Consider the following 13827-nt stretch of genomic DNA (forward strand, 5'->3'; position numbering starts at 1 on the left):
ACTAAATGACACCGGATGAAGTACACCTAACCCCAGAAGCCTGTCTAGCTCTTTATCAACCTTGCTCTTAAGCGCAAAGGCCAGGGGCCTAGCAGGTAAAAAGACTGGTGCTGTCCCTTCACGTACATGCAATGACACCTTACTTCCAATGAACGTACCCAAACCGTCATCGAACAAAGTAGGGTACTGTTTGGTAATGACACTCAGCACTGACCTGTCCTCATCTGAAGTGGCCCTGATATGGTTGAGACTCGGTTTTGGCAGCTCTAAAGCATCGTACCAATCCCTGCCAAGGAGTGGAGGGCCTCCATTTGGAACTACAAACAAATCTAGCTCCTTGGGCTTGCTCGACTTCACTTGCACCAGTACCTTAATTGTCCCACATGGGTGTATTACACCGTTCGTGTAAGACTTGAGACTAACCCGTGTCGGAGACAAGGGGTATTTTGAAAACTGCATCCTATACAGCCTTTCTGAAATAGCGGATATAGACGCGCCACTGTCGATTTCCATATCCAGCACCACGTCCCCCACCGACACCTCCATAACCCAAGGTCGTGACCTGGCTGCCAACCCACACAACTGGAACACAGACGCAAAATCCTCGTCCGACGCATGTACACTTTGGCGATCAGGGTCTTCACGCACAACATAATTATGACGGGTCTGGTCCTTCGTATCAGTCGACCTGAAGTTCGGGCACATTCGTTTAAGATGTCCTAAACGTTTACAATTATTACACTTGTACTTACGGAACTTGCAGTCACGCACATAATGATTAACATTTCCACAGCACAAACACCCGTGCCCGCCCTGGTTTTTGACGCCATCTTCCCGCGAACGTGTTTTCACCACGTGTACATTTACTGGTCCCTCGGCCTGTTCCACCGAACCGTGTGAAATTTCTACTTTCGGCATATTTACATGAAGGGCTGCATTTCCCATGGCCGCTTCATGCTGAAGTGCTATGCCTACTGCCTTTTCGAAGGTGAGGTCATCGGTTTCCAGGTAAAGCCGCTGGGTAATGTTTCTGTCCCTTAACCCTACCACAAACTGGTCATGCAAGGCGGCATCTAAGAAGGTACCAAAATTGCAAGAGCGCGTTAATTTACGTAAATTCACCACAAAATCTGAAACTGTTTCCTGTTCTTGTTGGACACACTTGAGGAAGTTGTGACGCTCGGCAATCACAGACGGCCGTGGAGAAAAATGGCTCGTCAACAAAGTGACAAGCTCGCTGTAGGTGCGCTCCGATGGCTTCTTAGGCTCACACAGATTGCGTAGCACTTCATACATTTGTTTCCCTACAGACGAAATAAGGATTGCACGTCGTTTAACTTGATCCTCTGGCTTGTCTCCCACGCCGTTTGCGATGAAAAGCTGTTCCAGCCTTTCGACATACGAGTCCCACGTGTCCTCGCCGGGCGTAAAACTTTCAACTTTAAACCCCAACATTCTTTCTGAACATTACACGAGCCGTAATGCACGCAAAGAAATCAATCCCATCCTCGTCGCCACTGTAGTAACTTGGGATTACAATTTACAACCTAAACACCAGTCTTTGTTTAGCCATGTCACCCAAGGCTCCGTGCCGGAACTGTCTGTCCGGACGTGCGTTGCCAACTTGGCAGCGCACAATATACCACAATTTACTTATTAGAATATTGATTGATTAGATTGATTACCATCCTTGGTTCGAAACCGGTAAGAGCAAAAAAACAACAGATCCTTCCTCCATGGAAGCTACCTAGACTGACCTCACACCACCAATATAAGGTATATATATCGTCAACAGGTATGACGTCTGTCCGACACCTTGCCTTCGTCTGCTGGAGGCCGCCATCTTGTTTTCGTCTGCTAGAGTGTACTAGCACCATGTTAGTATGATTTTCTGTTCACCATACCTTTGTCCTTAACTGTTGGAATTGAACTTTGACCTTGACCTTTGACCTTGAACTTGAACTTTGACCTTGACCTTGAACTTTGACCTTGACCTTGAACTTCGACCATGAACTTTGACCTCGACCTTTGAAATTTTAACTTGACCTTGAACTTTGTCCTTGACCCTGAAATTTAACCATGACCTTGACATCAATGTTAGATACCTCATTTTGTGTTCAGTAATCGCTGCCAGGAGCTACCACCTGCTGGAGGACATTGCCACCATCATATTTTCATCTGCTGGAGGACACCATCTTGTGTGTACTCGTCTTATAGAGTGCATTACTATCATGCTAGTTTTATTCTTACCCGCTAGAGTGCAATAATCATGTACCTATTATTACTGTAACACACGTCATCTTATCAATTGAATGCCATCTTGGTAATTTGTAATTATTTATTCATCTATAAATTCGGAAAAAATTAAAAAAATGTATTAAATAAATTTATAATCAATATACTGATTGATTCGATCGATTACTGTCCTTGGTTCGATCCCTGGTCAATGCAAAACATTTAATTTTATATAAAAAATAATGAACTCAATAAATCATGTTAAAAATCTTAAAAGAAGCATAAAATAAACTACTACCATCATTCTATAAGCCATTACGACTGCCATCTTGGATATTTGTATTTATTGACTTATAAATTCGGAAAAAATTCCAACATTCACCGAAAAAATAACTCATTAATTTACATATTGAATCGATGGATTCCTGTCGTCGTTTTGCTTATTGACCAGTGACAAGTGTAACTAAATATTAAATAAATGTTATATTTTGGTTTCCATTACCTTTCATGGAGTTTATCATTCATTCACTCTACGAAAAACAACTCAAGACAATATACGACAATGTTCGACGAATTAAATACGTTGCCGATAAGCCTAACATGAAAGTATAGTTTATAGATAGTACTTAGAATAACCTCTAAACCGTTCATGTACAAAGCCATACATACATATAGACCAAACGTCTTCGGACCGCGAGACCAGGTCATAAACAATGTCAGACGTATAGACCAGTCATTTCCAAACCTCATGACCTTCTTCATCGACAGATAATTTTATTCAATTAAACCAACATTATATGTTTTCACACTTACAAGAGGACCAACAATCCCATCAAAATGGCAGCATATTTTGGAAGCATCATCAACAAAAAGGAATCACAATCAACCAAAAGATAGCACATTTGGAAAAACAATAAAAAAAGAAGCACATTTTGGAAGCACAATCAAAACAGGAAGCACATTTTGGAAGCACCATCAACAAAAAAGCAGCACATTTTGGAAGCACCATCAACAAAAAGGCAGCACATTTGGAAGCACAATTAAAAAGGCAGCACATTTGAAAGCACAATGAACAAAAAGGAAGCACATTTTGGACGCACCGTCAATCAAAAGTAAGCACATTCTACAAAACGAAAGGTCATTTAACGAAAATGAGGTACATTCTCACTTATATTCAACTCGGTAGGATGCGATCGTCAATGTTAAGTTAGGATATACTGTCTCAATCTGTTTATGAATCCATCAGTTTTTAGTTCCATAAGTCATTGGCTCCAATAGTCATTGGCTTCATCAGTCAGTGACTCCAACAGTCTTTTGGCTTTAAAAGTCATTGGCTACAACAGTCATTGGCTCCAACTGCATTTTGCTTTAACAGCTCCAATGATATTTGGCTAGAATGCTACGAGTCTAAGAGACTATGAGGGTACAAGGCTACGAGTCTAGAAGGATCTGGCAGGTTACGAGTTATACATGGCTGCGAGACTGCATGGCTAAAAGGCTCGTGGCTACGAAACTACATGTCTATGAAGCTACAAGGATACAAGTCTACTCGGCTCCAAATGACTGCAAGGCTACATGGCTACAAGACCACTTGGCTACAAAGCTTCAATTCTACGAGTCTACAAGACTCCTCCAACTGCCTACGAGTCTACAAAGCTCCAAATACTCCAGCAGCATTATGTTATAAGATTACAAGACTACTTCTTTATGTAGCTAAAAGTCTACGAGGCTACTTGGCTACATAGCCAGGGGCGTAGCCAGGGGGGGGTTTTAGGGGTTCAAACCCCCCCCTTAGCACCAAATATTTAATTAATTTCTTATTAATCACTCAAACAAATTTCATATTAAATTTAATAAAAATTTTACCATTACAATATTTCAATTTAAGTACCGAAAACCGCTAAAATAGCACTATTTTACACCTTAAAATCCAAATTTTCCCGGGGGAGGACCCCCGGACCCCCCGCTTTAATACGGGGGGGAGGGGGTTGCATGCTTCTTAACACCCCCCATACACAAATCCTGGCTACGCCACTGTACATAGCTACAAGTCTACGAGGCTCCAAGACATCATGACTACGCGACTACGAACCATGAGGTTACGAGACTACGTGACTACGAGTCTTCAAGTTTACGAGACTGCGAGACTACAGCGATACGAAGCTTCTAGAACACAAGTTTACGAGACTGCGAGGATACAGGACTACAAATCTACATGAGTACTTGACTACAAAGCTACAAGTCTACAAGGCTCCAATTGCTGCATCTGTCTTCGGCTGAATTTTCTCTTTCGCTCCAACTGCTACAGCAGCATTATGTTATAACATTACAAGGCTACTTGGTTATGTAGTTACAAGTCTACAAGGCTCATATTGCCGCATCTGTCTTCAATGGAATTTTCTCTTTTGCTCCAACTGCTCCAACAGCATTATGTTATAAGATGACAAGGCTACTTGGTTACATAGCTACAAGTCTACGAGGCTCCAAGGCATCATGACTACGTGACTACGAGTCATGTGGTTACGAGACTATGCGATTACAAGTCTACATGGTTACGTGATCACTATGCTACAAGACTATGAAGCTTCCAGAACACAAGGTTACATGATACGAGGCTACATGACTACAAAGCTTCCCGAACACAAGGTTACGTGATTTCAAAGCTACTTGGTTACGTAGCTACAAGTCTACGAGGCTCCAAGGCATCATGACTACGAAGCTTCCAGAACAGAAGGTTACGAGACTGCGAGGCTACAGGACTACGAAGCTTCCAGGACTACGAATCTTCCAGGAAACGAGGCTACGTGCCTACGAGACTACAATAGCACCATTGAAAGGTGAGAGTTAATTTATCTCATGCAAAATAACCTGTTTAAAGTAGTGTCGATTATTGTCAACAGATGACACCACATGTTGCTTACAGGTAAATATTAATTAGTTATTTTGTGTGGGATGCGGGATGCTCACTAACGATCGCAAAAGAAGGATGGCTTCGCTAGACACCAAGGAGAAGGAAATTTGTCTTGCATGTTAGTGCTTCACAGATGTCTCATGGCATATTATTTGACTGAGAAATGGTTGTTTATTTTTTGAATTCTACCTGGTAAAAAAAAAATTGCAAGTGCTGATTTAGAAGCAGAAATTTACGAATTAAATACAACTCCAAATAAAATGTCATGACTCATTAGGTAAAAAATCCTTCACGCAGAGAGTGGTTTCTCAGAATAGACAGTGACGCCGTCCCCGCTGCCTGTCCTGAAATTTGGTTAATTAAATTTATATAATGTGAATTTAGTCTCAAGGGCGGGGGTTCCTGGCCTCGTGGCTGCAGACAGGGACGCGTCGACAAAGGGCCCCCCGGGCTGTTATGGCCTCCCAGGACGCCGTATTAGTGAAATACACACGTAACTTTAAGTGTTTTATTCCGGTAGCACACGTTACAGAACGTTACACAAGGCACTGGCACGTGACTGGCCGTATCGTCGTCAACCTTCACTCCGCCTACACGGCCCTCGAATGGCGGCACTGATTACGTCTCATGGCGTTCCGAGGACTGCTCCACCGAGGGGTGCAGGCTATCCTGAGCTACGGTGATAACTGTTCGTGGCGCGGCAAGTCTGGTGCATAACACGTGGTAGTTCGTAAGGTACTTACTACGTGGAACCGTTAATGTCTAGGCGAGTTAATAATTAATACTGATTTATTCATGGACATGATGATGACGACATACACTAATCTGAAACATGGCAATTAACACTGAATAATTATTAGTACGTCCCGTACTCGAAGTGGGAGCGGTATCCAGACTTCTAATGTTCACGTGATACAAGACTGGTTCTCATGGTGGCGTGGGCCACATTTAAACTGGGAACGGGCGCCGGCCCTGGTGAGTGCTGGATGGCGACTGACTACTCTCCCTGGCAACCGGGCGAGGGAGGGGAGGAAACGCGCGGGAAAACGACGGAGCGCGGGAAGGCGATGCCAGCCAGTTTTGTGAACGGAAATAATTTACAATATCGTTAATTGATTAAAGACAATTTTTGTGCTTATTAGAATTCTTAGTTTCTGTTTGTTAAATAATTTGCATGTGCACTGATTACCTGTTGCGCATTGCCACACCCGGCCGGGCGCTTCGAGCATTTAGATGGCCGTGACTGACGTCACGCCGTTCGGGGCGCTGCACTAAGACGCACGCACGGGCGTGTTCGTCGCACTAGCACTGGCTCAGGTGTTGAGGAAACATAGCGGCCTGTGCTCTCCGAGGGAGCACCGACGGCGGCGTCAACAGAAGCACTTGAAGAAACTACAGGAATAATCAGGAGCACACAGAGAAAACCATCATCATATTGACAAGAATAATCAGGAGCAAACATTTACAAGAATAATCGGGAACACACAGAGAAAACCATCACACTTTTCATTGATATCATAAAATAACAGAAAAAAATATTTAATAAAAAAAATTAATAAAATTTTTTTAAAAAATTACAAAAAATACATAAAATTTTGGCTTGTACTAGAACTATATCTTGGCTCAACAATGAGAAATTCACAAGCTAGCAGAATCTGTATATGTATTTATATGTATTATGGCTTGCACTAGAACTCTATCTTGGCTCAACAATGAGAAGTTCAAAGCTAGCAGAATCTATATAAGTTTTTTTTTTTGTAATTTCTTTTATTTTAACAATTTAAATTCACTAATTTTAAAACAGGTAACGGGGACGGTATCAGTTTGGTTACACGCGAAGCCCGTAGGCATCCATGTGCAGAAGAAATAATATAGAGCCTCACTGCTAGTCCATATTACGCGAGGATGTGTCCACTCTCATTGTCTGTTTTAAATAACAAAAAAGTTTTAATTAGTTAAGCGACTTACGGTGTCTGTCCAAATCGAGGGAGGCCAACCACGAAGCAATTAGAAACTGATTAAAAAAAAAATCACTATTGCATATACACAATGATGGCAGGAAGATGAAGGCTCTGTGGTGTGTGGATACACCTGGCCTCGGCAATGGGTAGAGGGTGACTCCTTGTGTCCCCCAGGGTGCGCGCGCCGCCGAAGCCGTAGAAAGACAACAGGCCACCCGAAACAACCAGATCTGGTACCACCAATAGACCCAGGCCATGTCACTATGCATAACCCTTAATGCACCCCTCGAGATAAGAGACCATGCCTACTTTCATATGCATCACTTGTCATCCCAAAAGGACAACTTCTGTGCTAGTCTCGCCTCATTCTGGCAATAACCCTACTTAGTAGCAGAAAAACATGGTCAGGTGTTCTAAATACCCCTGATAATTCCAGGAAGGACATCAAAGTCCATCAAAAGGAATTGCGAAAAGCACGACCAGAATTTAAATATGTGGTGCTTTACCAAGCTCTGGTGGACACCACCACTCATTAAACCCGAAAGCACCAACTACTTCACCTCTCTCACTCCAGGAACCATTAGCAACACTCCAAGACAGCTGTGACCCCAGGAGCACCTCATACTACTAACCCTATCTCAACACACCTGAGTCTAGTGAAAGGACAGTACAGAAGGTAACCCTGGGACTAAAACCCTACAAGCTGATCTCAGGCAAGTGTAACGACCCCGAAAGATATTCGAGGCCACAAAGGGGAGAGGACGAATTCTGGCATTTTTTCCTCGGCCACCACCGCAACAAAGTGGGAGCAGATGCCTATACCACTTACAGGTAGTGTTAGTTATGGATTCAAGAGAGTCAGAACATGTCGATATATCACAGCTTTATGTTAAGATCGATCAAGACCAGTGGAGCACAATGTCTTGTATTTGTCATCTTCCACACAACACTTATATATTTATATGTGTGCGTGTGTTCTATAGAACATATGTGGATAGTATCCCATACAGCACACAATGTTTCAGTAACATGTCTGTGATATTGCAGTAACATAACTATGTTTCAAATAGATTACATTTCAACTGTCATGTTTCTGGAATATTTCATAAACATTTCATTCAACACATAGTACTCATGTCTATAAATGAAGTTTCAAATACATTTCAGCAAAGATTCGTTTGGCAATATTACATTGTGGTTGATTCTGAAATGTATCTGAGACATTATATTGAAACTTCCCATCATGCTTGTTGGCACTGAAGTTTAGACATCTTTGATGTTGACGACAGTCGTCGTACCCTCCCAGATGCAGAGGCCGTACCTGGCCACCGACGCGGGCCTGAGGGAGTCTGTTTCCCCAGTGAACCATCAGTGTAGTGCATCGGCCAGGGACGCACCCGCGTGCGCCCTAGCATGCCAGTGGGCCACTGTTAGTGTGTAAATAATTCTGTGTTGTATATATTTTTCAAATGGTCGTGAATTTTAATAAGTGTGTAAATTATGTAACTATAATGTATTAATTATTGTGTAAATAATCTTGTAATTTTCGCAAATGTCTCGCAGTGTTAATATGTAATCGCGGCCTGCCACTCGTCCGCGTCGCGAGGGGTGGCGCTCTCCCACACCGACCGATTTCTCCTCCCCTCCCCCGCAGCACGCGCGCGAAGGCCCGCGGGCGGGCGGGGAAGGGCAGTGTCACTCAGGACTCGTTCAGCGGCAGACGTGCACGCCGCTCCGCGCTGATCGCGAGGCGTGTCTACCGAGCTCGCGGTCCGGCGACAGCGCCACTGTACAGGTCTTGCGGCAGCTGAGCTGCCTTCGCTGTGCTGCTCACACGATTAGGCGTACGGGTTACGAGTCACGAGTTACGTCACGAGTCGAACATCATAGGACGCGTAAGCGTAGTTACACACCACCGAACTTTCGCCATCGTTACGAGTCTGTTACGTAAAGAACCGCGCACGTGTCATGCGCCTTTACGGAGCAATTTGCAATCAGGAACTTTGTTACGTGGGAGGATTTCTAGTTCGTGTCGAGACGAGTTGGTTGCACGAGACAGTCTTCGAGAGTCCGGGTCTTCGTGGGAAGGGCGCTCATCCCGCGACGGATCCGCCAGGCCACGGCAGGCTCTCAGGATTACAATAAAAGGGGCTCGTGGAACTGTTAACATCGAGTGGTCCTTTAAATCTGCCTATCATTCTTCCTCATCACCTCACCCTCCCTCCAGGTCCCGTATTCTCCGGTCCCGGCCACGTTGGCCTGGACCCACACCTCTCCGACGAGAGCAGTACGGGCACAACAGGAATTTCTAGTAAACGGGGAAATAGGGATTAGATGCTGAGGGACATCAATGTCTTTGTGTATTATTTATTGTTTTGGCGCAGTATTTTGGTACTTGGATTTTTATATGTGGTGAATAAATTGTAAGTTTGAACATTATTTATTTCATGTTAGTTTACTATTTTTTGTTTTTACTCTCGCACTTAAGCAAGTATAGAAACAATCTTTTATGCATCTTCGAAATGTGTACAGCTGTAGGTTATGCTCAAACATTCCCGTGCCATATTTATACGTGCGCTGTTTTCAGGCTGATGTTTAATTTATATGATGCATTAACAGGATATTCGCGATTTAATAAAATTTCTAAAGCATTTAACAAGTTTTCTACTTATACTGTAGCTATGCCGCTATATGGTCGTTGACTGTAGAACATGAATGCTAATGTATGGGTTGACGTCGACCCAAGTGTCTCCCCGGCTCCTTCAGGCCGTTATGCCTCGCCAGCGCCATCTCTTGAGTGTGTGGTGCGACGCAAGTGACGGTGACGTGTGACCTTGTGTTTCTTTACAGGATATGACTTATTATTTTATTATAAATATATTTTTGCTTTACATTTTTTGTATATTTTTATTATAATTAATTTTGTTTTGAAGGGTTTTGGATTTTATAAGTTTTAATTGTTCACCGGGCGCCAAGGCCGCGGCTTCCGCCTGTGACCAATCAGCGTGTTCCGCGGGCTCGCGGAGAAGGGGGGGTGACGCGGGCGCTGAGGCGCGGCAGGGGAGTGGGAGGCAGTCTTCGCCAGGACTCGGCAGACAGCGGTCACGCGAGTGTCATCGCTCCGCGCTAGTGGGACGGAGTCGTGGACCCGGCACGAGAGGCGACGGACGTCTTGGTGACGCTGCTCCGGGACGGTGAGACAAGCGGGCGCGGTATTAGCACAGGTTCTAGACTTTTGCAGTGCGGAGACGTTTTCTCAACTTTGCAGTCGAGCTTGTTGATTTGCAGTTACGGTCGCGAGTTTTCCTTTTATTATTCGCACACGCGTGTTCTGATTTCAATTCGGGCGAGTCGCGATTCATTTTTTCAAACTGGTCATTCGCAGTAATCGGTTCTGTGTTTTTTTTTTTTTTTTCATTTCTTTCTGGCCAGTGCAGAGTACAGTCAGACAGACATCCTATCACGCGCGGGTCATAAGAATTATATTCCTTACAGTGGGAGTGATAGTCATCACGGGCGGGACGTCCCGTAATTTTCTTAACCAGAACAGTGCGCGGAACCGGGTTTCGACCCACCTAGAAATAGTCACAGGCGGAAACGTGGCAGCCCCGTGTAAAGTGTTCAGAGTCTTGAGCATAAAGGACCATCAAACTTTATTAGAGTTGTTCTCATTTAATCTCTGGAGACTAAGTTCCTCGGCCACGCGGCCTGAACCCCCTCTCTACCGAACCCTGAGTAGCCGGCAGTACAGCAGCATTGTCAGGAACTAGTCGACCAGACCACGACAGGGTTAGTTCCTTTAATGTTATCTTTAGTTAAAAATCACACGAATATAGGCTTATAGGTTCCTTAATATTTTGGTTTTAATAGCATTTGATTAAACCAATTTATTTTATTCAGTTATCACCTTCGGGCTTTTATAATATACTTAATTAAATATATTTCATAACCTATAAAATGTAGTTAAGGGTAATTTATGTTTATTTACTGTGCACAACACATAAATTGATTATGTTGTGTTTATTTTAATATAAATATGGAAGTGTTTAATTTGAAATAAGTTACAATTCTACTGGTTAAGTAATTATTTTTATTATGTTCTGCACTCTGTAGTACTTACATCGTATTGATGCCAAACATTAGTGCTCCTCGAATCCGCACAGACTGCTATGGCGCATCGCCGCCTCGCCCCGAGCGTGTGCGACGTAAACGCACCTGGGTGCAGGGTGGTGCAACGCCTCGAACGTAAGCCGCCCTGCCTAATCGACTGTCGCCCGCGCGAAAGTCGACCACGGGGGTACTGTTAGGTGACCTGATTACCTGGACTTTGAAATTAACATCCAGCACTCTAAAAAACAATATTAATTAAGTAATGACTATGCTTAAATATTAATTGTAATTCTGGACTTTAGCACGATCAGGCGGCGTGCATGGCCCGGGATTACTTTTGCACACGACACGTTTTCGCGGGAGCGAGGCTGGGGAGTCGTGCGGACGTCACAGCCATCGCCAGCTAATCACCGCCCTCCAAGGAGACGAGTCGTGAGTCGCCCGCGGAGCCTCTCGACCTCCGCCCTTGCCATCTCTCTCGGAATTGCGTGAGTTTTCAGCACATCAGAAACATGTCCTGTAGAGCGCGGCTCCCAGTAAGCGGGTCATGCACGACGCAGCGCATGTATAGCGTGCCTGACAATAAATCACTTTGAATTGAGCCCCGCGTATTTGTTACAACGCCCTTAGTATAGTGTCCCTGGTGGCTAAAACAGCCGGGGGTAACTCTGACGGAACGACCCTTACTGCCTGCCGGCCACGTGGCGACGTCACGCCCTGAGCCAAGAGTCTCGGCTACGCACTAGCACGTAGCTATTATTGCTAGTTGGCGCCCAGAAGCAACTCCACACCCTCAACATCACCTTGGCAGAAGGCAGAAGGCGTCAGTATGTTGTAGGCCTACGTATTACTATTAATGGAAATTTAATAAAGCCTGCTATTATATCTGGCTTGTCATAAATTGAATTTATTGTAAGTGAATGCACTAGGCCTACACATATAATTAGACAGCGGTTTCATTAATTGCCATTTCATTTAACAAAGTTATCTCTGCAATCTGGCCTTCATTTTATTGGTGGGCTGGGATTGCAGCACAAAATAATTGAAATAAATTTTGTCCTTTACCGCAGAGAAGGTACAAGTCTTCGAGTTGTGTTGTACTAAGCATATGCATCATTGGTATTTCTATTTAAATTAGTTTTTCTTATGCTAAATTATGGTAGTAACCAATTATGTTTGATTTGGAGAGTTAAACAAAACCTAATTCCATCCATTGTATGACAATAAAGGAAACACTATTAATGATGATTTATTAGATTACATGTGTATAGTTATGTAGTGGCAGCAATTTAAATAATGAAAATAAACATAAAATGTGCACTACAAAGGTTAATATTGAGAATCTGCTCAAAAAATTACTAGAAATTTTAGAGTATTCTTGCACAAAAACATGGGCTGAATTGAAATGATGTAACATCACAGGCACTGTTCACACAGATATTTATTAGGAAATCATTAGGATTTTCATGATAAATTTAAGTTTTCTTTTAAAACTTTGCTTAAAATGTGTTATTATACAATGTCATGGGCCTCTTTGCATTAACCAGACACCATTAAATTGATTATTAGGAATGTAAATAGCATGTTAAGAAATTCCCAGTGAAGAAGTATTCCTGCTTAATAAGTTTGAAAAAAAAATGCATAGGTTGCAATACCAATATGTCCCTTTTAAGATGCTTTCAGTTTTTAAATTTATCATTGGCTTCAGAAACTTTTTTTTTTCCTGTTTGCATGTTAATTTAAAAAAAAAATAATGTAACAACTTAGTGTCTACATGCTTAAAAATCTCACATACATGTCATAATTGACCTGAAACAAGTTAAAAATAATTGTGTTTTTTTCTTTTCTTTTTCAGCAAAAATCTCCAAGAACATCTGCATTGAGTCTATTAAATATTTCATGTATTGTATAATATATATATATATATATATATATATATATATATATATATATAGTTTTTTTTATTAAAGTCTACTTCTCAGACTACGTTGTTATTTGTTATTGAAAATACCCCTTTGCATCTTTGCCTCTATTGTTAAGTATTCAAATTGAAAGAACCTGGTTTGACCTGGTGTAGCTTTCTGATTATGGTTATAAACTTACTTCAGGTGCATTCTTGGCTGGTTTCATAACATAGATCATAGAAGTTACAATCCAAAACCCTATTGTCTGTTTGAATAAGTTTCTCTATCTCTAATGACTTCATTGTTGACGAATTAGGCCAAACTAGCTACCTTCTATTTTGTACAAAGTTATGTAGTGGTAGCAATTTAAATAATGAAAATAAACATAAAATGTGCACTACAAAGGATAATATTGAGAATTGGCTCAAAAAATTACTAGAAATTTTAGAGTATTCTTGCACAAAAACATGGGCTGAATTGTAATGATGTAACATCAAAGGCACTGTTCACACAGACATTTATTAGGAAATCATTAGGATGTCGTCGCCTGGTCGACTAGCCCCTGAATGGTAGTATTTAGCCGGCTACTCAGTGTTCGGTAGAGAGGGTTCGGGCCGCGTGGCCAAGGGACTAAGTCACCAGGATAGCCATTAATACACTCAAAGACGGTTTCCAGGTTCTTTATATACGAAAACAAACCCTTTAC

Source organism: Bacillus rossius, chromosome 2, assembly GCF_032445375.1.
Source record: "Bacillus rossius redtenbacheri isolate Brsri chromosome 2, Brsri_v3, whole genome shotgun sequence".
NCBI lineage: Eukaryota > Metazoa > Arthropoda > Insecta > Phasmatodea > Bacillidae > Bacillus > Bacillus rossius.